Source organism: Prionailurus viverrinus, chromosome D3 (assembly GCF_022837055.1).
Source record: "Prionailurus viverrinus isolate Anna chromosome D3, UM_Priviv_1.0, whole genome shotgun sequence".
Lineage (NCBI taxonomy): Eukaryota > Metazoa > Chordata > Mammalia > Carnivora > Felidae > Prionailurus > Prionailurus viverrinus.
This window is the reverse complement of record NC_062572.1, coordinates 53,704,978-53,729,430: the sequence shown is the minus strand read 5'-3', so window position 1 is coordinate 53,729,430 and position 24,453 is coordinate 53,704,978. Positions and strand designations below refer to the sequence as shown.

The 24,453-nt window shown below is 35.6% G+C and overlaps 1 pseudogene; it reads right to left on the bottom strand.

Annotated features, from left to right (window-relative positions):
* Positions 1 to 1,354: 1,354 nt before the first annotated feature.
* Positions 1,355 to 24,453, bottom strand: part of LOC125148654 (60S ribosomal protein L10-like) — a 77,910-nt pseudogene continuing 54,811 nt past the window's right edge.

The window sequence follows — 24,453 nt, the reverse complement described above, 5'->3', positions numbered from 1 at the left end:
GCATTAACATATGGTACAAAGATCCCTATTCTCCCATTTTCACTTGTACCTCTATGATCCTCTACCCCAGAACTTTTTATCTCTTTTTATCTCAGGTTTCTGACCAAGCCATTCCCCACTGCCGATAAATCAGGCTACTTGTCATTCTACATAAAATGGCTAACAGTTGTACCTCCCAAAGATGTTTGGGAGCTTTAGGTAAGATTTTTCACAAGTTCGTTTTACAGCCACTAACGTGTGAGGTTATAGCACAGCTAGTGTTCATTTTCTGCTTGAACCCATATACCAGGTCAATCCCTCTACAAGCCAAGCTTGGATTTTTTTTTTCCTTTTTCATTATCTGTACCAAAAGATCATTGATATGGCTTTAAGATGAGCTGAGGTTGAAACACAGTCAAAGCAAGGACAGAAGGCATGGGCTTCCTGCTCGTGTTTGTGCCCTTTAAGAGGGAACAAACTGGCTTGTACCCTCTTAGAACCCTCTTGGAACCTACCTCATGAAAGGTAGTTCTATATCCATGGTCATGTGTCCTATCTCTATTAGGACACAATAGCATGTCAGGACTTGTATTAAACAATAAAGAATAAAATTCTCCACTGGAGGTGACATAGTTTTCATCCTAATACCAGAAGTTGACCTTTTGATTTTCCTACTGGGACTTGCCAGACTTGCCATAAACTCCACACAACAGTTTTTCTCAACACTGATATTTATTTTTTTAATTTTTTTAAAATTTATTTTTGAGAGAGAGACAGAGTCTGAGCAGGGGAAGGTTAGAGAGAGATGGAGATACAGAATCCAAAGCAGGCTCCAGGCTCTGAGCTGTCAGCACAGAACCCGACACAGGGCTTTAACTCAGGAACCATGAGATCATGACCTGAGTTGAAGTCGGATGCTCAACCGACTGAGTCGCCCAGGCGCCCCAACACTGATATTTCTAATTGCTCAGGATCTGTTGGGGTATATCACTTAAATGGCTGGACATGTTCTCTAATCCATTTCTGTTCTAAGACCTATCAAAGCTCGTAGCCTTTCATATCACACAGTGTATGGCAGGTGTGGTATTCTTAGGTATGGCAAACACCAGCTGTGGAACACAAAGAAACATAATGGGGGTTACGTTTCTTTTGTCATGGTGTGAGGTGCAAGATGAAATTATTTATATTTGGTTCTGAATGGGATATTCTGGCCTCCCCTTAACCACTAAAAACTTTGCTGTTATGGCAGACACATAAAAATTTGCAGTGGTTACACTCTACTTTTATTTTTCTTTTCTTTTCTTTCTTTTTTTTTTTTTGACAGGAAGCAGGATTTATTGGTAGGCATGAATGGGGAGACGCAGTGCTGAGGTTCTCATGAGGGCTGAGCCCACCATTTGTCCAAGGGGTCACTTATTAGGGATGTATTTGACCCCACAACCATCTGGGATGAGCTGTTTTTCAGCCACCATGCCTTCAAATTTGTCTGCATTAAACTTAGTAAAGCCCCATTTCATGGAAATGTGGATCTTCTGGCAGCCAGGGAACTTGAACTTGGCCTTCTGTAGGGCCTCAATCGCATGCTCCTTGTTCTGCAACTTGGTACAGATGGACATGATGACTTGGCCAGTGTGGACCCTGGCCATTGTGCACTGGGGCTTTCCAAAAGCACCCCACATATCTGTCTGGAGCCTGTCCGCTCCAGCACAGGACAATATCTTTTTGATACAGATGGCACGGAAGGGGTGGAGTTGCACTCGGATGTGAAACCATCTTTGCCACAGATTTTCACCATGTACTTTTTGGCGCAAATGTAGGCAGCATCCAGGGCTTCAGAGGAAAGCTACTCATTCATTTGACACCATGTGGCCACATAGTGGGAACTCATCCACTTTGGCCTTCTTCCACCCCAGGTCAAAAATGTGGGTCTTGGCATCAGGGAGGCCTCTGCCGAAGCAAGACGTTGGATAAAACTTGTTCTTACAATACCAGTAACACCGGGTAGGGCAGTGGCCCTTGGCAACACCAAAATCTTCAGTGGTGCATGGAAGGAAAAGAGCTTACTCTCCTTTCTAGGTATTTTTCCAAGGTCTCCAACATACTATATCTTTCTTGATCACTGACCTAGTTAACGTGATGTCATTATAATAGATACATATAATGTTCTGTGGAACATCCAAACTATATTATATTCTGACTATAGTATGACAAAGGTAAGGAGAATAAATGTATAATGTTGTTTGTTTATAAATGTAGTTTCTGATCCTTTATGAAAAAAATAACAAACAATACAATCACCAAACTCATAGCCACATACTAATTGAGCGATAGTGCTCCATGAATACTTTCATGTTTCAATACCTTTTGGGCTTCATAAAGCAGACATGTTTAGGAAGCTAGAGATTCTATTTTACTCCTGTGATTTAGAGACGTATCTCTCCCAAGCAGATTTATTTGTTTATATTCAAAGGGTTGTACAAATCTAGATATCTTTTACTTCTTTTTCCTCAATGTTCAATAATCTATATAATTGTCTATAGAACCCTTTTGGATAAGACTGGTGGTATCATTACCACATAGCTACTATTGTTTCAACCATTCCAATTCTTATCTGGGAATCCACTTATATAATCTCCTCTACCGTCAGCTGTGGCTTATAGAAAACAGCCAACACTGAATTTCTTAGTAAATGCCCCTTACAGTTCATTCTCTTTGACCTTAGGAAATGGTCCATTCCTTTATGTGGTGATTAATTATTTTTCTGGTTTTCTAGCCTTACATACTGAAAACCCTCTGTGAATCCATTAAAAAGACAACTTTCAAAAGAAACCAAACAGCTTTGGATCCCTTCTTCCACCCTTTGCCATGGTAATTATGGCATTTTTAAGTATTTTTAAAATTTATTTTATTTATTTTGGAAGAGACAGTAAGACTACAAGTGGGGGAGGGGCAGACAGAGAGGGAGAGAGAGCGAATCCCAAGCAGGCCCTACACTGTCAGCAGGGAGCCCAACGCAGGGCTTGAACCCACAAACCACGAGATCATGACCTGAGCTGAAACCTAAAGCTGGACGCTTAACTGACTGAGCCACCCAAGTGCCCCAATTATATATTTCTACCTTACTCTACATGGGTATTTTTTCTTCTGCTTCTAGCAGCCATCTTAATAGATCGTCCTCACCATCTCTTTGATTTCTTGCCAGGTAGTTAAATCCTGTATATCAGAAGAATGCTCCCAATAGTTTCACTTGTCCAATCTCTTGTTTTTGCCCCCTTAATCAATTAGAACATAATTACCTTCATGCTCCCTCATATCCTGCCAGGACCTGTTGGCTTGATCTTGCAGCTTCTTTGGAATAGTCCTTTTCCTGTGTTACAGAACCAACACATTTTGGATTGGGTCATGCTGCTCTGAATTAGTCTTAGTAAATACTAGATCTATATGTAGTAAACAGGAGGAGTGATGGCAGATCCCAAGGGAGGATTGTGTTACCTTTTGTTGTAGTGGTAGAGGTAGCAATCAGGGGAAGGAGAGAGAGTTCTGAATTAACTTCCCAGAAGTCTGGAGAGCAAACTGAAGGTTGATGGAGGGGAGGTGAGTGGGGGGGATGGGCTAAATGGGTGATGAGCATTAAAGAGGGTACTTGTTGGGATGAGCACTGGGCATTATATGTAAATGATGAACCACTAAATTCTCCTGAAACCAATACTACACTATATGTTAACTAAATTGAATCTAAATAAAAATAAACTAGTAAACAAACAAACAAAAAACTAAAGAAATTTAAAAAATAAGGAAGAGAGGACAGGTCACTTCCATAGGCTCAGAGAGTTAAAGAAAATCTAAGGATTCAACATTGTGGTAGAGATTGATCCAGATAATCCTATCCCACATATTTGCTGTCCATTCTTTCTCAACCAAGAGCATGGTTTTGGCATAACTCGTCTGCTTTACATTTCTTGGACCTTGGTAGTTCTTGCTGGTAAGCAGCTTTCTCTGCTTTTCTCTTGAAGATTATGCTACCAAGGAGACCCTCTGGATTCCATAGGTGGCTTTCAGTTGCCTACTAATCAGTTAGCTTTTTGTTATCTTTATTTAAATCTAGAATATCAATGGAATTTAATAAAAATCATGCAATTTCATTGTCTTTATAATTACTGTTTTATTCATACTTTCCAAACCTGATATATCACACCCATTATTTCAATCTTCCACTAGTATATGATGCCAATTCAGTGAAGAAAGTATTAAGCATTCTATTGCGATACCTAAGTCAATAAGGTAGCACACCTCCATCACCAACATAATAAAGAAATTCCCCTCTGTTGGCTTAAAATACATCAGTTTCCCCGTAAAGAGAAGGTTACAATAGAAACATTACTTTCCTAGTTGTGAAAAATCAAGTAATTGCTCTCTACTCCCACTTTAGTCTGTCATGGGCCTTTTGCTTTATAAGTGCCATGTGAAACTCTTAGCTAACAATTGTTAACATGGCCTATAATTCTTTTCTGAATTATCCAGATACTTGTCTTAATTCCCCTATCCCCTCCCAGAATGTGGAGATGCAAAGTAGAACATGGACAGTATCCCAGATATTTGCAAACAATATCCCATAGTTCATTTGCAAATTGGTTTGTATGGGAATTGCCTCAATAGTTTAAGCCTTTCTTTGTCCTACTTAGAAAGATTCCAAATAATAGGTTTATTGTATTTGCTTATTTGTTTTTAACTTGAATTATGCAAACAGTTGTTTCAATTTTTCTTCTCACCTATTGAAAAACCACAGGAGACCTTATTACAAATAATCATTTATTAACTATCTGTTTACTATGGGAATTGAAGTCTTGGGCTTTGAAAATATGTCATAAATTATAACTGCTAATATGAAAATGAACATAAAAGTACACTTAATTTTTTTTTTAATTTTGTTTTACATTTATTTCTTTTTGAGAGACAGAGAGACAGAATGTGAGTGGGGGAGGGGCAGAGAGAGAAGGAGACACAGAATCAGAAGCAGGTTCCAGGCTCTGAGCTGTCAGCACAGAGCCCGATGCAAGGCTAGAACCCATGAACTGTGAGATCATGACCTGAGCCGAAGTTGGATGCTTAACCAACTGAACCACCCAGGAACCCGTCACTTTTAAAAATATTTCAATAAAAATAAAAATGGTGCCCATATATTATTTCCATTAAGGTGTTTTGTTATAATAGCATGGATAAAAAATTGGCTAATTACAAAAAAGTCATCGTTTTCCATGGCACGGAGTCACTTTAAATACATGATACAGGGTCAATATAAGGAAAAGATTTATTTTGCTTTGTTCTTTTTTGAAGGATGACAAGTTAGGAAACAGAAAATTTCCTTAAATACAAAAATAAATTCCAAGAGCTTTTATTAAGTTTAAAACACAAAACAACATATGCACATGATATGTATAAGTTTTGCCTTCAATTGTATGTTTTTCAGATGACAATGCTACATCTTCTCAAATACATAGCTCAAATTGCCCTAATGTAAAAATTTTAAAGCGGCCTCACAAAGACTTCCAGTTCAATCCGAGATGGAGTAAGAGGAACCACATTGCATGAAACAACTAAAAATCATGGCACTTATGTATGTTACAATGACTTTCAAGATATTCTACGTCATACAAAATGGCTAGTGATCTCTAAAATGTGAGAAACGAGGTGAGCTCTGTGATTGTCACATCTTACTGCTGGAGGAATTTTTCAGGCTGTTGTTCTCGGAAGAGGAAGCCAGTCAGAGTCCAGGGTCTCCCTGGGTTGAGAGTCCAGGGAAATCAAGGTGGCTGCAGCTCAGGGTAACTGCCAACAAAGACCTACATAAAGAGGGAAAACCTAGAGACCTTCAGAGGATCCATCTGAAATATTGGGTTGAGAAGAGATCAACTAATGCATATGAGGAAAATACTAAAGACAAGAAAGAGAGAATTTAGTAAAAGGTACTTGGGACATCAAAATAACAGGGAATATTGCCTGTTCAAGCAGTCAGAGTAGAAAGATTTATAATTTGTGAAGCATTATTTAGCATACTAATAAGTGTTTAAATATTGGTTGATCTTACATAACAAAACTTATAGGAAAAACCTGAAGGGAACAAACTGATTTCAAATCACATGACTTTGTCAAAGAACACAGTTCAATAAAATTTTTAATAATATGAAAAGATTCAGCATCCAGCATACACAATGTTGAGCTGTCAAACAAAAAATTTCACATATGCAAAGAAATAAGTAAATGCTATCCATAATGAGAAAGGTTAATTAATCTCTCTAAACTGAATTAGACATGATGAAGATGATAAAATTAGTGAAAAAAGACATTAAAACAGTTATTATGCTTGTTTTCCATATGTTAAAGAAGATAGAGAAAAAATGGCACATGTAAAATCAATAAATAGAAGGTATAGAAAAAGGCGCAAACTGAACTTCTACAGATTCATATATGATATTTAAGATGAAAATGATCTGGATGTCATTAGTAGTAGATTAGACCATGCAGAAAAATGTTTAATGAACTTGAAGCAATGGCAATAAAGCCTATTCAAAATGAAGAGAGACAGAAAGAACAGAGTTTCAGTGAACTATGGGGCAAATCAAGAAGTTAAATTTATATTAAATTGAAATGCCTGAATCAGAAGTGGAAAAATTATTTGAAGAGGTAAAGACTGACATTTCCCCCCAAACTTGGTGACAACTATCAGCCCACAGATCCAAGAAATTAAATGAACCTAAGCACAAAGAATATACCAGTGCACATAATAAAATTATTTACCACCAGAGATAAAGAAATATTAAAATTCCAAGAGAAATGACACACATTACATACCAATGAACAAAGATAAAGATAAGAGTAGATTTTTTTTTTATTTTGTCAGAAACAATACAAGCTAGAAGAAAAATGGGAGAAAAAAAAAGCTTTAAAGTATTTAAAGAAAAGAATTTTCAATGTAGGTAACTTTACCAACCAAAAATATCTTTCAAAGTTAAAAGCTTTTTCAGATATACATAAGTGAAATTATTTGACATTTATAGACCTATACTATAAGAGATGTTAACAAAAGTTCTTCGGGGCACCTGGCTGGCTCAGTGTTAAGTATCTGACTCCTGGTTTCGGCTCAAGTCATGATCTCACAGCTTTGTGTGTTCAAGCCCCACACCAGGTTCTGTGCTGGCAGTAGGGAGCCTGCTTGGGGTTCTCTCTCTCTCCCCTTCTCACACTGCCCCTCCCCCCACTCATGCTGTCTCTGTCTCTCTCAAAACAAATAACTAAACTTGAAAAAAAAGTTCTTCAAGCAAAAGGGATGGATGGCAGATGAAAAGCTGGATGGACAAAACAGGATAAAGAGAACTAGAAATGGTAGGCATGAATTTTTCTTATTTTTTAAAATATCTAAAAACAGAATCATTTTTTTAAAGCAAACATAGCAACATATTGTGGTGTTTATAGGCTAGAGGGAAGTAAAATGTAAGAAAATAATAGCACAAATTTGAGGAGGATGAAATAGAAAAATACTATTATAAGACTCTATATACATTAAACAGTATAGTATAATGTAAAGGTGTATTGTGATATGGTAAAGATGTATACTATAAATCCTAAAGAAACCACTAATGTAACAAATAAAGATCAGTAGCTCACACATGAAAGAAAGAGATCAGATAAAAATAATAACTATATAATTAATTTGACAGAAAGCAGAAAAAGAAAAGAGAAACAAAGAAGACATAAGAGGAAAATAGCAAGATGGTAATTTTACACCAAGACATATCAACAATAACGTTAAAGATAAATGATCTAAACACATCAATTAAAAAGCAAAAATTCTCAGACTGTCCCCCCCCCCCCCCCCCCCCCCACTGTCCCTTCCTCTCTCCCTCTCTCTGGAGCCCGCTTCAGCTCCTCTGGCCTCCGTTCTGTCTGTCCCTCCCTCTCTCTTTCTCTCTCTCTTTCTCTCTCTCTTTGTCTCTCTCTCAAAGATAAAAAAAAAAAAAACATTTAAAAATCACTATCTCGTTGCAGCACAAAATCCACCAGTGTGTTTCACATTACGATTCTCAATCATCTACTAAAATTCTCATGTTTTAGAAATATTACTTAAGACCAAATGCTTAAAAGAACTCCCCCATTACTAAAAATATAAATAAGATTGATTACACGGCTATCCAAGCTCTGCATACACTTTGACCTATATTGCTAAAATCATAGAGGCCAAGAAGTGACAATGGTTTAACTTCTAACATTGGCCTCAGTGTTCCTCTTCAGTTCATTATAGAGTTGTCCAAGTATGGTCTGCTTAATTTCCTCCATACTTTGCCAGGCTGAATACATTTAATTAAAATCCTTTTACTTAATAAATGAAGACAGTATGGTGACTCATCTAAGAAATAAAGCCCTTGTACAAATTTGATCATTAGGAGCAAGCTCTGGGCTCTGAATTCATCTGGTTTCTGTCTCAACTTCATTTTGCCTGCCTTCCTTAAGTTTTAGTTTATTTTCACAGCAAGAATATGTCTACACAGAGAAATGTTAAGTATATTTCTGTGATGATTTTTCCTTTTCCCCCAATTCCAGTATCTATATGGGGGAAAAAATCACTAAATCAATAACAATCAAGTAAGACGATACATCTGAAAGTATACAAAGGCAGGCATTATCAATAGCATTAGTATTCGCTGCTACTGTTACTGTTACTATTATTTCTGAGAAATGGAGAATAGAAAAACAAGGGCAGAAGGGAAATAAGAAAAGAGAGAAAAGGAAGAAAAGGAAGAAAAAGTATCATTGGCTACCTTCACTATCCTAATTTTTGTGTCGAGGGATTTTAATCTTCTATTCTAGAAACCAAAGTAGCATTATGAGTACTCAAACAGCCTTCCCTCTTTCTGGAGTTGCCAGACTTAACAAAGAAAAATCCAGGACATCTAGGTAAATTTGAAATTAAGAGAAACAATAAGTGATTGTTTTCATAAAAGTGTTTCATGTCTCATGCAATATTTGAGACTTATAGTGAAAATTATTTGTTGTTTATCTAAAATTCAATTTAATTATGCATCCTGCATTTTATCTGGCAACTCTAGCCTTTACTCCTATATGTTTCACCTTCAAATGATATGTGCCCCTAGTAAAGCATGTAAGAGTAACTTTCGTGACACATATAATCCAGTTTCATAGGGGTGCAAACTTCCTCTCACCAGCTAAGTATGGAAGCAAAACTTCCTACATTTTTTTGTTTGGCAAATAGCCAACTTGAAGGGATAAAAGACTAAAGAGGAACAGAAGCTTAAGGAGCTGAGCAGGGGAGTGTCTTCGCAGAGATCATAAAAACAAAGTGAACTGGGTGAAAATTAAGAAAGTATATGGCTTGGGATATAAGAAGGCAGAACACGGAGCAAGGGGCTGTAGCAATGGCTCAAACTCGTCCCATTACACACAGGACTGTATGCGAGCAAGTGGGTGAAATCAATAAATTAATTGAAAAACTACCTCTGCTGAATCAAACATTCTATTGAGTCATAACATGTGTTTACTAACATCAGCATGGGTAAATGCACCCCTCTTTTAAAATAGCCAATTTGGACTCCAACATCTTTTTCAATCTTCTAATGTTACCAAATGTAAATATTTAAGAAATGAAAAGTGTACTGATAATTCTGCTTGTGCTACCAGATATAATTCATGCACCAAAGCCTGAATGGTTGAGAATTCTCTTTTCTTTGTTCTTTAAGTATAGCTTTTATCTCAGATCTGCACAAGTCCTACTCATTCAGCCAATTATTTCCAAATGTTATACGTGTTACTTGATCTTTAGTAGAAAGAGCAGCGAACTAAAAAATCAGGAATCAGGATATTCATCTTCTCTTCTACCTTAAACTTGGTCAACAGTGACTCATTTTCATACTCGGATAATGCAAATTAATAGGACCTCTGACTTACCGCATAAGATTCTTAAGGAACTTAATGATCTTTTAATGTGTTGGAGTATAGAATAAAAACTAGTATTCCAGACTCATCTCAGACAGCAAGAGGTTATAGGAAGTTAGTAGCCATTTTATGTCAGCTAGTGAAATAGTAGGTTTGCCAACAATTTAGTTGAAATGAAGACTAGGTAGGGTAACCCTGTAATTTATTGTTCAAACTGGAAGATTTGGGTAGTAAAAGGGCTATTCATAATAATCCTGGTCAGCAGAAATAAATGGGGATTATCACAAGCAATTGAGCTACATGGTCACTCTAGGTCTGGGGGGCTATTCTTACATTTACATTTACAAAGACTCTGCAGCATTTTTACTGAGATTGCATTTTTGTTTTGTGTGATGGAGAAGAGGTGGAGTGATAGAGATTTGGAGGTACACAGGGATTCCCAAAGAAAGGAAAACTGTTCAGGGATTGGCATGTAAATTTAATTACAGAAGAATGGATTTCAAAAACCTAGTAAAGATCTGAAGAATTACATACCTGTAACTCTAAAAGAGAAGAAATATTGTAAAAAACGTAATTATCATATTCCAGCAACATCTAAAACTAACGAAGAAGTAAAAAGAGTGAGTAATTTTGTAGTCATTTCAAAAATGATATTTAAGATGGAAATAAGTGATTTTATTTATTTATTTATTTATTTATTTGTTTATTTAATTTTTACTTCATTTTCAAGAGTGAGAGAGACAGAAGATGAGCAGGGGAGGGCAGAGAGGGAGACACAGAATATGAAGTAAGCTCCAGACTCTGAGCTTGTCCGCACAGAGCCTGATGCAGGGCTCGAACTGACAAACCACGAGATTGTGACCTGAGCTGAAGTCAGACATTCAACCCACTGAGTCACCTAGGCACCCCCTTGATGATTATATTCCAGACTGCCTTATGAACCAAACATCATAATATGGACATACATATTTTTAAAGTTAGATAAGGAGAAAAACTTGCAAAAATCTTCAAAAGATAATACACTTTGTAAGCTGGTAAAGGAAAATGCTACACTATAATAATGAAAAAGAAGATTATCTTACATTATGTTATCTTATTTAATCAGTCTGACTAATGAAATATATATTTTATGCAATAGCTTAGAAAAATCAAGTAACCAATTAAACTCAAAAAACTAGTAAGTGACGAAACTAAGAATCAGCTTAATTCTCCTTGACACAAAACAGATGCTATGAATAAACCCCCAAACCAAACCTCACATTGTGATATTTGAATGGATATATATATTGTGCAAAATCATACAATATAATCCTATATAGAATTGAGAATTAATGAAATACTGTGAAATACTCCAGCACCCAAAATATGGTTGAATCTCTCAAAACCAATATTGAACAAAAGAAGCCAGAGATAAACATAGTGTATGATCCTATTTATATAAAGTTCAAAAATAGGCATCACTAAGCTATAATGATGAACAATTCTTAATTAGGTGGTAAGAGTATATGGGGAAAAAATAAGTGATAATCACAAAATTTAGAGTAATAAACTTTTCGAGGAAGGAGGATTCATAGATGTAAGCCTCTGAGGTGCTGGAAATGTTCCTTATCTTCATGTAGGTTTTGAATATACAGTGTGTGCTTTGGTAAATTATTAAACTATATTTATGCTTTATGTCCTTTTCTGTATGTATAGTATATAATAATTCAAAGTTACATAGTTAAGAATTTATGGATATTTCTATGTCAATAAATTTCTTTAAGTTACTTGGAGAATTACATTTGTAGAAATATATAATGTCAGAGCTGACTCTAAAAGAAATAGAAAACCCAAAAAAATCATAACCATTTAAGCAAAATACATCTAAATTTTAGTTGTCCCTAAATGGCTATATAGGATGTTCGCCTAAGTATTTAACAGGCAGATAAATTAAATTTATACAAACTGCTTTAGAATAGAGAAAAATAGAAAATCACTTCCAAAGTACTTTATGAGAATAATAAAAACCTAATTTCAAAACCAAGTAAGGACCAATAAAGAGGGAGGGGATTACATGGTTACCCCACTCCTGAACATAGAATACCCCAAACAAAGAATTAGCAAATACAGATCTTTTTATATTATCTTTTAAAAAGATAATATACCATGATAAAGTTGTGTTTATTCCAGGAATGCAAGCTTAACCAAATATCAGAAAAAGACTGAATTAGCTTCATTTACATTTTTAAGAAGAAAAAACATATGATCATCTCCAGAGTTGCAGATATAAAATTTCACAAAATCCAACATTTTATAGCTGAAAGTATTTAACAAACTAGAAATAATATAGAACTTCTTAACAAAATTCAACAAGCAAGGCATACAAAATAATTTTAAAACTAAGAAATAGACAGGAATTCCTTATAGAAAGTCAACAATAACATTAGAAATAATAATAAAATGCCAAAACTATTAGTAAAAAAGCAATCAAGACGTGAATGCTTGCTATTATCAATTTTTTTAAACAATTTAACTGTATTGGTGCCTACACATTTTAGCTAGGTAGGAAAAAATAGAGAGGAATATAAAAATAGGAAAAGAATAAATAGTGTAAAAATTGGAAAGACAAAAAAACCTGTCAATATTTGCAGATGAACAGATTGTTTACACAGAAAATTCCCCCCCAATTATTTAAACATTATTTGAATTAGAAAATTTAGCAAGCTTGATTGATTAAACAATCAGTAGTCAAAATAAATTGCATTTATCTCTCTCTATATATAAGAAAATCAGATAAAATACTCAATTAAAGAAGAATGTTCACAAACCACAAAACACATGCAAGAATCAATTTTATATCTATATACTAACAATGAAAGTAAAAACACAGTACTACTTGCATTCACTTTAGAGAAAATGGAGAATTTATAATAGACAACAAAATGTGGAATCCAGATGCTGAAAATTACAAAATATTGATGACAGAAATCAAAGAAGACTTAAATAAATGGAGACAATTATCAAGTCCACAGAATGGAAGAGTCAGTATAGTAAAGATATTGAGTATCCTCAAATTGTTCTATAGATTGAATGCAATTCCATTACTATTTTTACAGAGGTATTTTGCAAATATAAACACTTACTCTAAAGTGCATGTGGCAAAGTATAAGTGCTAGAATAATTAAAATAATCTTGAAAAAGACGGGTAAAATGGAAGGATTACTCTACTTCACATGAAGCTCTACTATGTGCCTAAAGAGGAGAGGGGACTGTGACACTGGTGTCGAAATGAAAACATAAAGAAATGACACAAAATAGGAAATTCAATAATAAATCCGCACAGATGTGTCCAACTAGTTTTTGACTAAGATGCAAAAGTAGTAAAAGAATAGCCTTTTGAATAAATGGTGTGGGAGCAACGGAACACACATAGGTCAGAAAGTGAATCTCATGCTTAATACAAAATCTCATGCTTAATACAAAAATAACCCAAAATGAACCATAAGGCTAAATGTCAAGCTGTAAAATTTTGTTAAATTTCCTCATACGTAAACATAGGAACCTTTGTACCTTTGTAGTAGCCAGAGTTTTCCTGAGACATAGAACAAATAGAGGTGGGGACAGAGGAAGAGGAATGGAGAGAGAGAAAGACAGAGATGTATTTTAAGGAATTAGCTCACATGGTTGTGGAGGCTGGCCAAGTCCAAGATCTCTAGGACAAGTCCACAGGCTGCAGGCATGGGTTGTAGCTTGAGGTTGAAGGTAGTGTGCCATCTGAGTAGCCTCCTCCTTAGGGGAGATCAGTTTTTTACTGAAGTCCTTCAACTAATCGGTTGACGATGCCCACATGCACTGTGGATAGTAACCTTCTTTACTCAAAATCTATTGATTAAATTGGAATGTCATAGAAAAAAATAAACCACACATGCCTTCTCAGCAATATCCAGACACATTTGACCAAATATCTGGGTACTGTGACCTAGCCAGGTTGACACATAATATAAGCCACTACAATTTCCCTCCTTAAATGTAGTTTAGGGGCGCCTGGGTCGCTCAGTCGGTTAAGCGTCCGACTTCAGCTCAGGTCACGATCTCACTGTCCGTGAGTTCGAGCCCCGCGTCGGGCTCTGGGCTGATGATGGCCCAGAGCCTGGAGCCTGCTTCCGATTCTGTGTCTCCCTCTCTCTCTGACCCTCCCCCGTTCATGCTGTCTCTGTCTCAAAAATAAATAAACGTTAAAAAAAAAATTAAAAAAATGTAGTTTAGATGTCAAGACTAATGATGCTACCTACATGCATAAAGAAATTATAAAGTTTTATACTCACGTAATGAGGTTTTCTGTGCATTTCAGTCCTGCCTCCATGCAGGACTAAAATGGCTAGAAGTGGCAAGGAGGGACTACTCACTCGAGATGTATTATGTTAGCAAATTGTTCTGGGGTGCAGATTCTCACACATGGGCCAGGCAAGGTGATGTTTGATTTGAAATTTCAGTGCCAAAGGAGGGAACGTGTGGTCTTTTTAAATGGCTTATCCAGACGTGGGGCGTAGGGAGAAAGGGATGTTGTGGGCTCTCAAAATTGTCAGCATTCAAACATCAAAAATGGAGCCATCCTCTTTATTACAAATTTGTTAGGGGGAGAAAAAAAAACAGGAGAAACTCATCAAGATCAAGAGTTCAGACACAGAGTTCTTAGACTTGACACCAAAATCATGATCCATAACAAGAAAAATTGATAAATTGGGCTACATCAAAATTAAAAACTTTTGCTCTTCAAAGCCCTGTTATCAGAGTAAAAGGATAAGCTATAACTGGGAGAAAAAAATTGCAAACCACATATCTGACAGAGGACTAGTATTTAAAATATATACACTCTCTCAAAACTCAATAAAGACAAAAATCCAACTATAAAATAGATAGGAGATACGAAGAGACATTTCAGGGGAGAGACTGTGCAGATGATAATAAGTGCATGAAAAGATGTTCAACTCTTAGCCGTTCAGGGAATGAAAATTAAAACCACAACGAGACGTCACTATATTCCTATCAGAATGGCTAAAATAAAAAATGGTGCCAGCAGCAAATGTTGGTGAGGGTGTAGAGATACTGGAATCACTCATACTTTGCTACTGGGAATGTAAAATGGTACAGTAACTGGGCAAGTTTTGGCAGTTTCTTATAAAACTAAACATGCAACTATTATAACTCCAGAGATTTATATACTATATGATTCTATTTATATAATATTCTTGAAGTTACAAAATTATAAAAATGGAAGAACATGTTAGTGGTTGGCCAAAGTTATGAGTTAGATGTGGCTGCGAAATGCTGACATGGGGATCCTTTATGGTGAGGTATCTTGACTGCTCTGTATTTTGACTTTATCAATGTCAATATCCTGGTTATAATATCATATTATAGCTTTCTATAGGATGTTCCCATCAGGGATAATTTGGCAAAAACCACATGAAATCTTTATTATTTCATACAAGAGCATGTGAGTCCATAATCATCTCAATAGAAAATGTGTAATTAAAAACAAGTACATTTACAGTAGCTAAAAACAATAATAAGTCTTAGATGAAGTTCAAAATCTTGACAGGAAAAAAATAACATATTATTCAAAATTTCAAAGTAGAACAAGTGGACAGTTACGTCACATTTTAAACAGGAAGACTCAATATTATAAAGATTGGATACAAAATTACTTCCAAGATGACTTTAATAGACTTACTTTTATAAGATATGACAAGCTGATTCTCAAATATGTATGCAATGCAAAGGGTAAACCTTGTATTTCTCAAGATAATATATTTGGAAGGATTTAGCTCTGCCATTTACCAGTTAATAGATACAGATAATGTTTCTATTTTTAAGCTTAATGATAGGCATATAAGAATTTTTTCATTATTCTTCCTTAATCTATACTTACGTTATATCTTTTCATATATATGTACTACACAATAATTTTAAAGCATATAACAAAGTAAAAAATATATTGTACACAAATGTGTGTGCATACACGTAGCTGCATAGGTACACACATGAAAATAAATATCTCTGTATGTTAGGATTGCTTGTGAATTTATTTTTGTTTGGATTTTCAATTTTTCTGCAGAAAATGTGTATTAGTTGTGTCATAAATGAATACTTTGTATTGAAAGAAGAAGTTAAAATTAGAAATTTCTGTAATTGCTTCAAGAGAAAGAACCAAATTATTGGTTTGCCTAGGTCTTGAACTGCATTTGCATCTCTTTTTTAATGCGTTTATTTTTCTGCTAGTGAGCAGTTAGCCTACTCACAGTAGTGTCATTGAATGACAAGTTTGTTGAGGGACAAGATTGCTGGGGCTTGCCTTGCCTAAGGTCACATAGCAGATCGGTGTTCTAATGAGAATGAAACTCCAATTCTTTAGATCTGACATGCAGAACCCTCGCTTCAAGCATCTTTTAAGAATTTTCTGATGGTTATTACTAACATAGAGCAAAAATTTATTAGTGGAGTGAAGTCCTCATTGCCCTTCTGCATGTAACACTGGATTTATCCCCCATCTCCGCCTCCGGGAGTTGGTAACTCACCTCAACTCTTTTCCCTTTTCACCCATTCTGCCATTCCCCATACCCGTCTACCCAAGCAAATCGCTGAATTCATTGTTTCTTTTTAGTTGGGGGCAGGAGATAATTAAACTGCTTCTGTCTATTGACTTTAATTTGTTCTTCAGTCTATTCAGTTTGGTTTAAAATATAGTAAGACATAGTGTAGACTTACAATCTGAGTAATTATTGTGATATAGATGGTTATAATTTTCTATTGCAAATACTTAGCATTCTGTGAATACCTGGTTTTAAAGTATGCCAATTGATATTGATTTAAATAAAGTCATTTTTAAAAATTTCTCTATACATTTTCCCACACAACTATACATACATATTTTTAAATTTTTCATTATATAATACAGTAATTCATATTATTTTATTAGGAACACTGTTTTTAAGTACATTTTTTGTGTTATTATTTATTTTTTAATTTCCTTTATAAAAGTCATCAATATCTTTTCAGTTAGTGGTTATTTAGAAATGAATTTAGTTCTGAATTATGCTGAGAGATCTTCCATTGTTATTTCACTTTGTCTTTGAGTACGTTCCATCCTAGCTTGCTTGGGGGAAAATCAAACTGAGGCTCCAATCACCAGAGGCAGCCCTAAAATTATGAACAAACAATAAAATTGGCATTCCTGATTCCCATCAACATCATGCAGCTGTGTAGATAAATAAATCATATGGGGTAAATGTTTCCGTTCCATCTATTTGGAGTATACTCTTATAGACTAGCCTTACTATGCAAAAATAGTTATTGCTGTCTTATGTCTTCATTTTCATCAACATCATCATCATCATCATCACCATCATCATCATATCTTATTCAGATGAGTTGATTAGAAAAACTCTAATGAGTTACAGGATTTGATATCATGCAAATGTACTTTTTCACTAGTTGATGAGTTTATTCTCATCTTTCGCTTAAGAATACAAACTCATAACAAGGGTGAATCAAGCCAATGCATATGTAATGATGTAGAAATAGTTCCATTCTATGTATGTGTGTATGTGTGCCTGCAGTTGTCTTTTTTTTTCTATAACTCTCTTTTCAATAAAATATGCTGTGAGCTTTTTCTACTTATAGACCAAAAAACAAAAAACAAAAAACAAAAAAACCCCAAATCTGTAGCCTGATTATTGAAGAATCTTGACATTGTTTTAATTCTGGTTTAAAATGATACTTGGAATGGATTTTGGAGAAATAATTTAAGAAACATTTTATGCCTATGTAATCATCAAATTCGGTAAGAATTTCCATTTGGCAGGTTAAAGAACTAATATGACATCAATATAAACAGATTGTTGTATATCTCATACCTTGATGTCTTCAGAATAATCAAAATTCCTTTGAATACAAAAATCCTCTTATTAAAAGCATTAATATTACATATACTGCACACAGATAAAATTTACATCAAAGCACTTCACAATGGAGGTGGTAGAGAGTCTGAATTAAATATATGGAGGAAGTTATCTTAAATAATAATCATTTCAAAGTAATAACCTGTCTAAAAATGACAGCTTCGTGCTTTTGCATTTGGTATTCAGCAAGCAGTTTGCCTGTCAAAACTGCCAATGCTGACTGATAAATGTTCAAAATACTCTACTGGAATATTGACAAACCCTCAACTTGTGTGCATTATGGAGATAAGAAGACTGAATTTATATTTACTCTAACTCATAGCCCAGCCCTGAACTTCACAAAACAGAAAAGCTTTGTTAATAATTTCTCAGGATGATGAGCATTATGTTTGTGAATGAGGATACATGCACATACACACACGCGCATGCACACACCCAGACACCACTCCATCATTTTTATCACAAAAGCATGTGGCACTGTATGAGTCAGGGCTCTATCAGAGAAACAGAAGCTGTGAGATATTTACAGGAAGAGATTTATTGCGGGGGATAAATTTATGAGATTGTAGGGGCTGGAGAAGCAAGTCTGAAATCCATAGGGCAAGCCTCCAGGAAGGGCGGGCAGGAACACTTAGACCCAAGAATGGCTATCCACAGGTCAAATTTCTTAAGGAAAACTGCGGTTTTACTTGTAACTGATTGAATCAGGCCCATGCAGTTTATCTAGGATAATCTCCCTCACTTGAAGCCAACTAATTATTTAATCATGTCTACAAAATCTCTAGGTTAGCATTTGATTAAATAACTGGGTATTGAAACAAAAAACTAACCATTAGGTGCAGAGTTCAATGATACGGTATGTCTTACTGCCCTGAACGCTGTCAGAAATTCAAATATTTAAGGTAATTTCATTATAAATACATCCTCATGTTGGCTTCAAATGCTAAATGTGTGAGTGTGCTGGCCATTTAAAATTTGATTAGTGTCCAGTGAATACCACATTCTCTGCGTTAAAACCATTGCAGTCAAAACTCTTGAATTTTCTCAATTTCCTTGCTGAACGGTGAGAATCTGTAATGCTATTTACAATATTATTTGCATACTGTGTTCATAAAGCACTAAGTTTATACCATGATGTCGTTTCACTTTATCTCCCCTGGTCTGTATGCTTTACCATCATGCTTTCCATATTGCTCTACTCTGATGTGTTTAAAGCATTAAATATAATAATTAATTATTATCTAGCACATGAAGTAGCTTTTATCATTTTTAAAGTTTATTTATTTATTTTGGGAGAGTGTGAGCAGGGGAGGCAGGGGACAGGCAGAGAGAGAGGGAAAGGGAGAATCCCAAGCAGGCTCCATACTGTCAGTGAAGAGCCCAACACAGGACTTGGTCTCACGAACTGTGAGATCATGACCTGAGCCAAAATCAGGAGTCGGACGCTTAACCAACTGAGCCACCTAGGCTCTCCAGAACTAGTTTCTTTCTTATTTGTCTTAATATAATCAGATTATTGTGCATTCTTAGAGTGCCACATAGGTCTCCATATCTTCATTTCTTCATTTACTTTATAAAAACATTCATTAAACAAGGAAACATGAAGGATTTCAGTGAGAGAATGATTAAAGTAACGAGATCATGCTTAGATACAGAAGGAAATGTAGGTACAAGTGGATTTATTAAGTTTAGAAACAGAAGGTGGTAAGATGAGAGAAAAGTAATGTATCATAGTATTCAAGAGTGAAATATAGAATCAGAACTACTTTGCTTTGAATTACCAATTTGCCACCTACCAACTGGTTTTGAGCAAGTTATGTAACATATTTGTGCCTCTATTTCTTCATCTGTGAATGGGCTTAATAATACCTGCAACTCATTTATTCAAAAAATATTTAATAGAGCGTAATATGTGAGTAAGGTACTACCCTATTCATTGGATACACAATAGTGAATGAGTTGGATAATGGATACAAGGAGCTCATACTTTACTCCACAGGGTTAATACCTAAGGAAATAGTGTCTGTAAAGTATTTAGTATTATGCCTGACACACAGAAAATAACCAAAGAATGAAAATTTTTGTTATTGTAATTATATTTAATAGTGGTATCATGTATGCAATAGGGTACTCCAGAAAAACAGAACCAATAGGGGATTCTATATACTTATAATATACACAAAGAGATTTATTATTTATTATCACGTGGTTATGGAGACTGAGAAGTTCCATGATCCATCATCTGCAAGCTGGAGATCCAAGAGAGCTGATAGTATAGTTTGAAAGGCTGCAAGCCAGAGAGCCAATGGTACAGCCACTGGTCTGAATCTGAAGGCTGAAAACCAGAAGCTCCAAGGGCAGAAGATTGATGTTATAGCTCATGCAGTTAGGCAAAGAGTGAACTCAACCTTCCCTCACATTTTTGTTCTACTTCAATCCTGAATGGATTGTTTGATTCCCACCCACATGGGGGAGGACCTTCTGCTTTATTCAGTCCACTGATTCAAATGCTAATCTCTTCCAGAATCACTCTTAGAGACACATTAAGAAATATTGTTTAATCAACTACCTGGGCATCCCCTAGCTCAGGCAAGTTGATATATAAAATTAACCAACCCAATATATTTATGAAATTATCGCATGAGATAGCTGGAAAACGTGATCAGAGTGAAATACAGAAAATGGTAATACAGTCTTGAAATTTTATTGAGGTATCATTCAGTTAGAAGATTTCAAGGAATGTGAGACTACACTATTAGAAATGTACTATATTGGATCTTAATTTATCAACTAATCATGATAGACAATGGAGTCCATAGGAAGAGTTTAGGAAAGTGTCTAATTAAAAGAAATGGTAAATATACTCAGGAAATAAACACTAGAGACCTTCCAATCATAGGACCAATAAAAAAATTACTAATACTTGTAATAGTATGGAAATTCTAGGCTCTGGAAAAGAACAAGACAGAATCAATTTAAATATTGAAAAGTGGGAGACAACTTATCATTATGTATACGTCATTCACATATTCATTGAACAAGTATTTCCTAAGGACATGACATGTCTTTAGGAGCACCTAAAGAGTTTTCTGAGAAAGTGACATTCAGGAATAGAATTAAAAATGAATAAAAATTGTTTTGGGGAAGAGGAGGACAAAGTATGTTTCAACAAAGAGAAAAGGTAAAAGAAAGAGAGAAAATAAAATGTATAGGGTCATGAAAGTGTTTGTAATATAAGACTTTTTATGTTCATTATGTTTGGAAGATAATTCTCCCAGAGCACTTGTATTTTTGAACAGTTACTTATGTAAGTACTGAGAGCTTTTGTTTTGGACTATTTCTTCTAGGATGTTTGTATAGCAAAAAGTCTTGGAAGATGGAAATAGTATCCTCCTCCCGAACAGAAGACAGGTCTGTTTGCTATCATACATAATAAAGATAATATCTCCCTTTGGGACAAATTTTGGATGGGTTTACTTGCAGCTGACTACAAAATTAAAAAAAAAAAAAAGGGTTTCCTAAGATTCAGGTTCCTCAGCTGTTGTTTTAGCTTGTTCAGGCTGCCAAAACAAAATACCATAAACTAGGTGTATTAAACAACAAGGATTTATTTCTCACAGTTCTTTTAGTTGGGAATCCCAAGATCAAGGTGCCAGCAAAGAAGGTCATCCCCAAATCTCTTTTCTTTGCTTACAGGCACCTTCCACCTCTCTATGTGTTCGCATGACGTCTTTGTGTGCATGCAGGAGAGAGAGAGAGAGAAAGAGAGAGAGAGAGAGAGAGAGAGAGAGAGAGAATATGAACTTTGGTGTCTCTTATCATAAGAGCACTAAACCTTTTAGATTAGGGCCCCACCTTTAGAACTTCATTTAACCTTAATTACTTTCTTAGATGTCCTATATCCAATTATAGTAACACGGAGTGTTATGGCTTCAACATATGTATTGATAAGGGGTAGGGGGTACCCAAACATTCAGTGGATAACAGCTATGATGCAAACTGCGTGTTCAGCACCTACCTGGGCTGATTTGTGGGCTTGGGTTGGGCTGGGAGGGGAAACAACACACCCATTAAATTGATTCTACTTGCTGTGCTGTGAGTAATAAAAGTTCTGGTCTCTTACCCAAGAGTCTCATCTTCTGTCTACATCTGTTAAACTGTCACCAGCTAATTTACCTTGCAAGTAGGATGAAATCTCAGACCTTTCAGGGTTCTTGACTCCTGGCAGAAGCAACCTTCTCTGTAGCACTAAGACTCTAAACCAACAGAGCCCAGATTTATAAATACAGAGGCAACAAATTTACTAATACGTTTATTGAATTGTCCCTCCAAATTAATCCATTTTGTCATTCCCATGTAAACTGGCTATTAGGGTAGCAGCTGCACATGTTGTAGCTTTTTCAAAGCATGAACTACATCATTTTGAAAACATACTAACCTCACAAAATACTGGTGTCTGGATTCTACTGAATATAGGGCCAGCTGCATCTGAGTGATTGAGTCTATCCTAAGGCCAGTGAACATCACAAACATCAATCCATTGTCTTAGTTTTCTGCTCTGAAATATGTGCTTATTTGAATAAGAGATGTCAGGAAGGGAAGGCAAATCAAAACCTACAAAAAAGGAGGATTAATTCTTTCTCATAGTACCTGATAATAAGTACCTGATTATATACACACACACACACACAAATATAAAATATATCAGATGTCTATGGATATATCAGATGTCTATCTATTTATATATATATCTATGGATAAAGATATAGATATCAGATATATATTTAGATACATGTGTATCTGATACCTGTTTACATAGAGGCCCTCCAGAATATCAGGACTCAGAGTTAATCATGACTTTGGCATGTTGGGTAGTAGTTAAAAGCAGTCCAGCTTTGATGAGCACAGTCTAACCGAGGACCCATGAAAATGCTCCATCCCTGCAAATATGGCTACTTCATTCATGAACTAATTGAGCAAATAATGGCATGACGTAGAAAAAAACCTGATATCCGCAGGTGAGTTAATCTTTTTTATCTACTTATTGAAAACTTCCTTTCCAACAGGCTTGTGCTAAATAAATTACATGGGCTGAAAATTTATCACACTCCAGACCCATTCCAAGAAATCTGTCCATGTAACTCTTTCTTAGAACTCCTTGTTACCTATCCTCATGTATGTTTTTTTCCAAGCCCCTGAACATCTCCCAGTTAGTCACCACTCACAAATGAGATTATATCTCCTTCCAGGCATCTCCACCAGAAATCTCCTTTCTGGGAAGATATATGCTTCTTCCAGGAAAAATAAACCACAAAACCTACCTCCTGAAGTTCTCTCCCTTTGAAGAATTTCCTTCCCTGCTTTTCCTTCAAGGTCCCATGTGCCTGGAGCTATAATGCTACAGCAGTCTCCTAGCATATTATCTGTTAACCAGGCTTGTTCTTTTTCTCCTTATGAATTAGTCATAGGGAAATTCCTATGAGAATAAGATGGGGATTGTGAAAATGGGCAGAGGAGTGAGAGCAGGTGCAGTGAGAGTGTAGGCCACATTCGAGTACAATTTGCCAAGCCTTCGGTTCCTACAAGAAGCAAGTCCTCCAGATGCCACTTTTACCTGATGATAGTGGGCTGCTGGTCATTCTTGAGTTAACTAGGGCTAACAATTCCAATAACATCCAATTAATTATTGGCATCTTAGGTCACTTTGTCACCTGGTATTCAATCATGTGGTTTCTAGTAGAGACTAAAAGTAAACCAAAGCCTGTTTTCTGAAAGGATAGTGGTATTGACAAGTAAATTTCTCCAACTCTTAAAAGGATTCTCTATGATCTGTCTACCCTAGGTAAGATTTTTTTTTCCTTTTTCCTTAAAGGTCCATATGGTAGATATGTTAGGCATGTATTCCTTTTGGTCTTAGTCACAACAGCTCAATTTGGCCATTGTAGAACATGCAAAAGGAGTCAAAGACAATATGTAAGTAAATGGGCATAGTGATATTCCAATAAGACTTTATGAAATCGGACAGATGCCTCACAGGCTGTGGTTTATTGAGCCCTGCTCTTATCTGGGCTTGTCACTAATTCCATAGAGCATTCCACTCTTCCACGAAATCTTAAGCATCTTGGATCTTCTGGTTCATAGAGCCAAGTACACAGATGGTAGTATTGTGGCTTGGAGAAGATGGACAGCCTTCTCTTGCCTTAGATTTTATTCAAGGCTAGTAGCCACTGAGATTATTTAACGAATTGTTTAGAACCAAATGTTTTGTCCCAAAGCCAGAGGGATCTTGTAAAAGCGTTGTGTATCTTTCTTAGGTCTAATGAGTATATTTCACTTTAGAGTGGATTTTCCAAATGCCCTGGAACATCAGAAACACTGGAAGTTTACAGAGTTGCAGACCTATTTGCTCATGGGATTTATTTTTATATGCAATGGCATAAGATTGTATTGTAAGTCAACTGAAACTTCCTATTTATTAGATTCTATTAATATGGCATTATTGATATAGTAGACCATGGGTCGGCAATTTTTTTTCTATCTAAAGCACCGGAGAATAAATATCTTAGGGTTTGTGGGTCACATTTAGTTC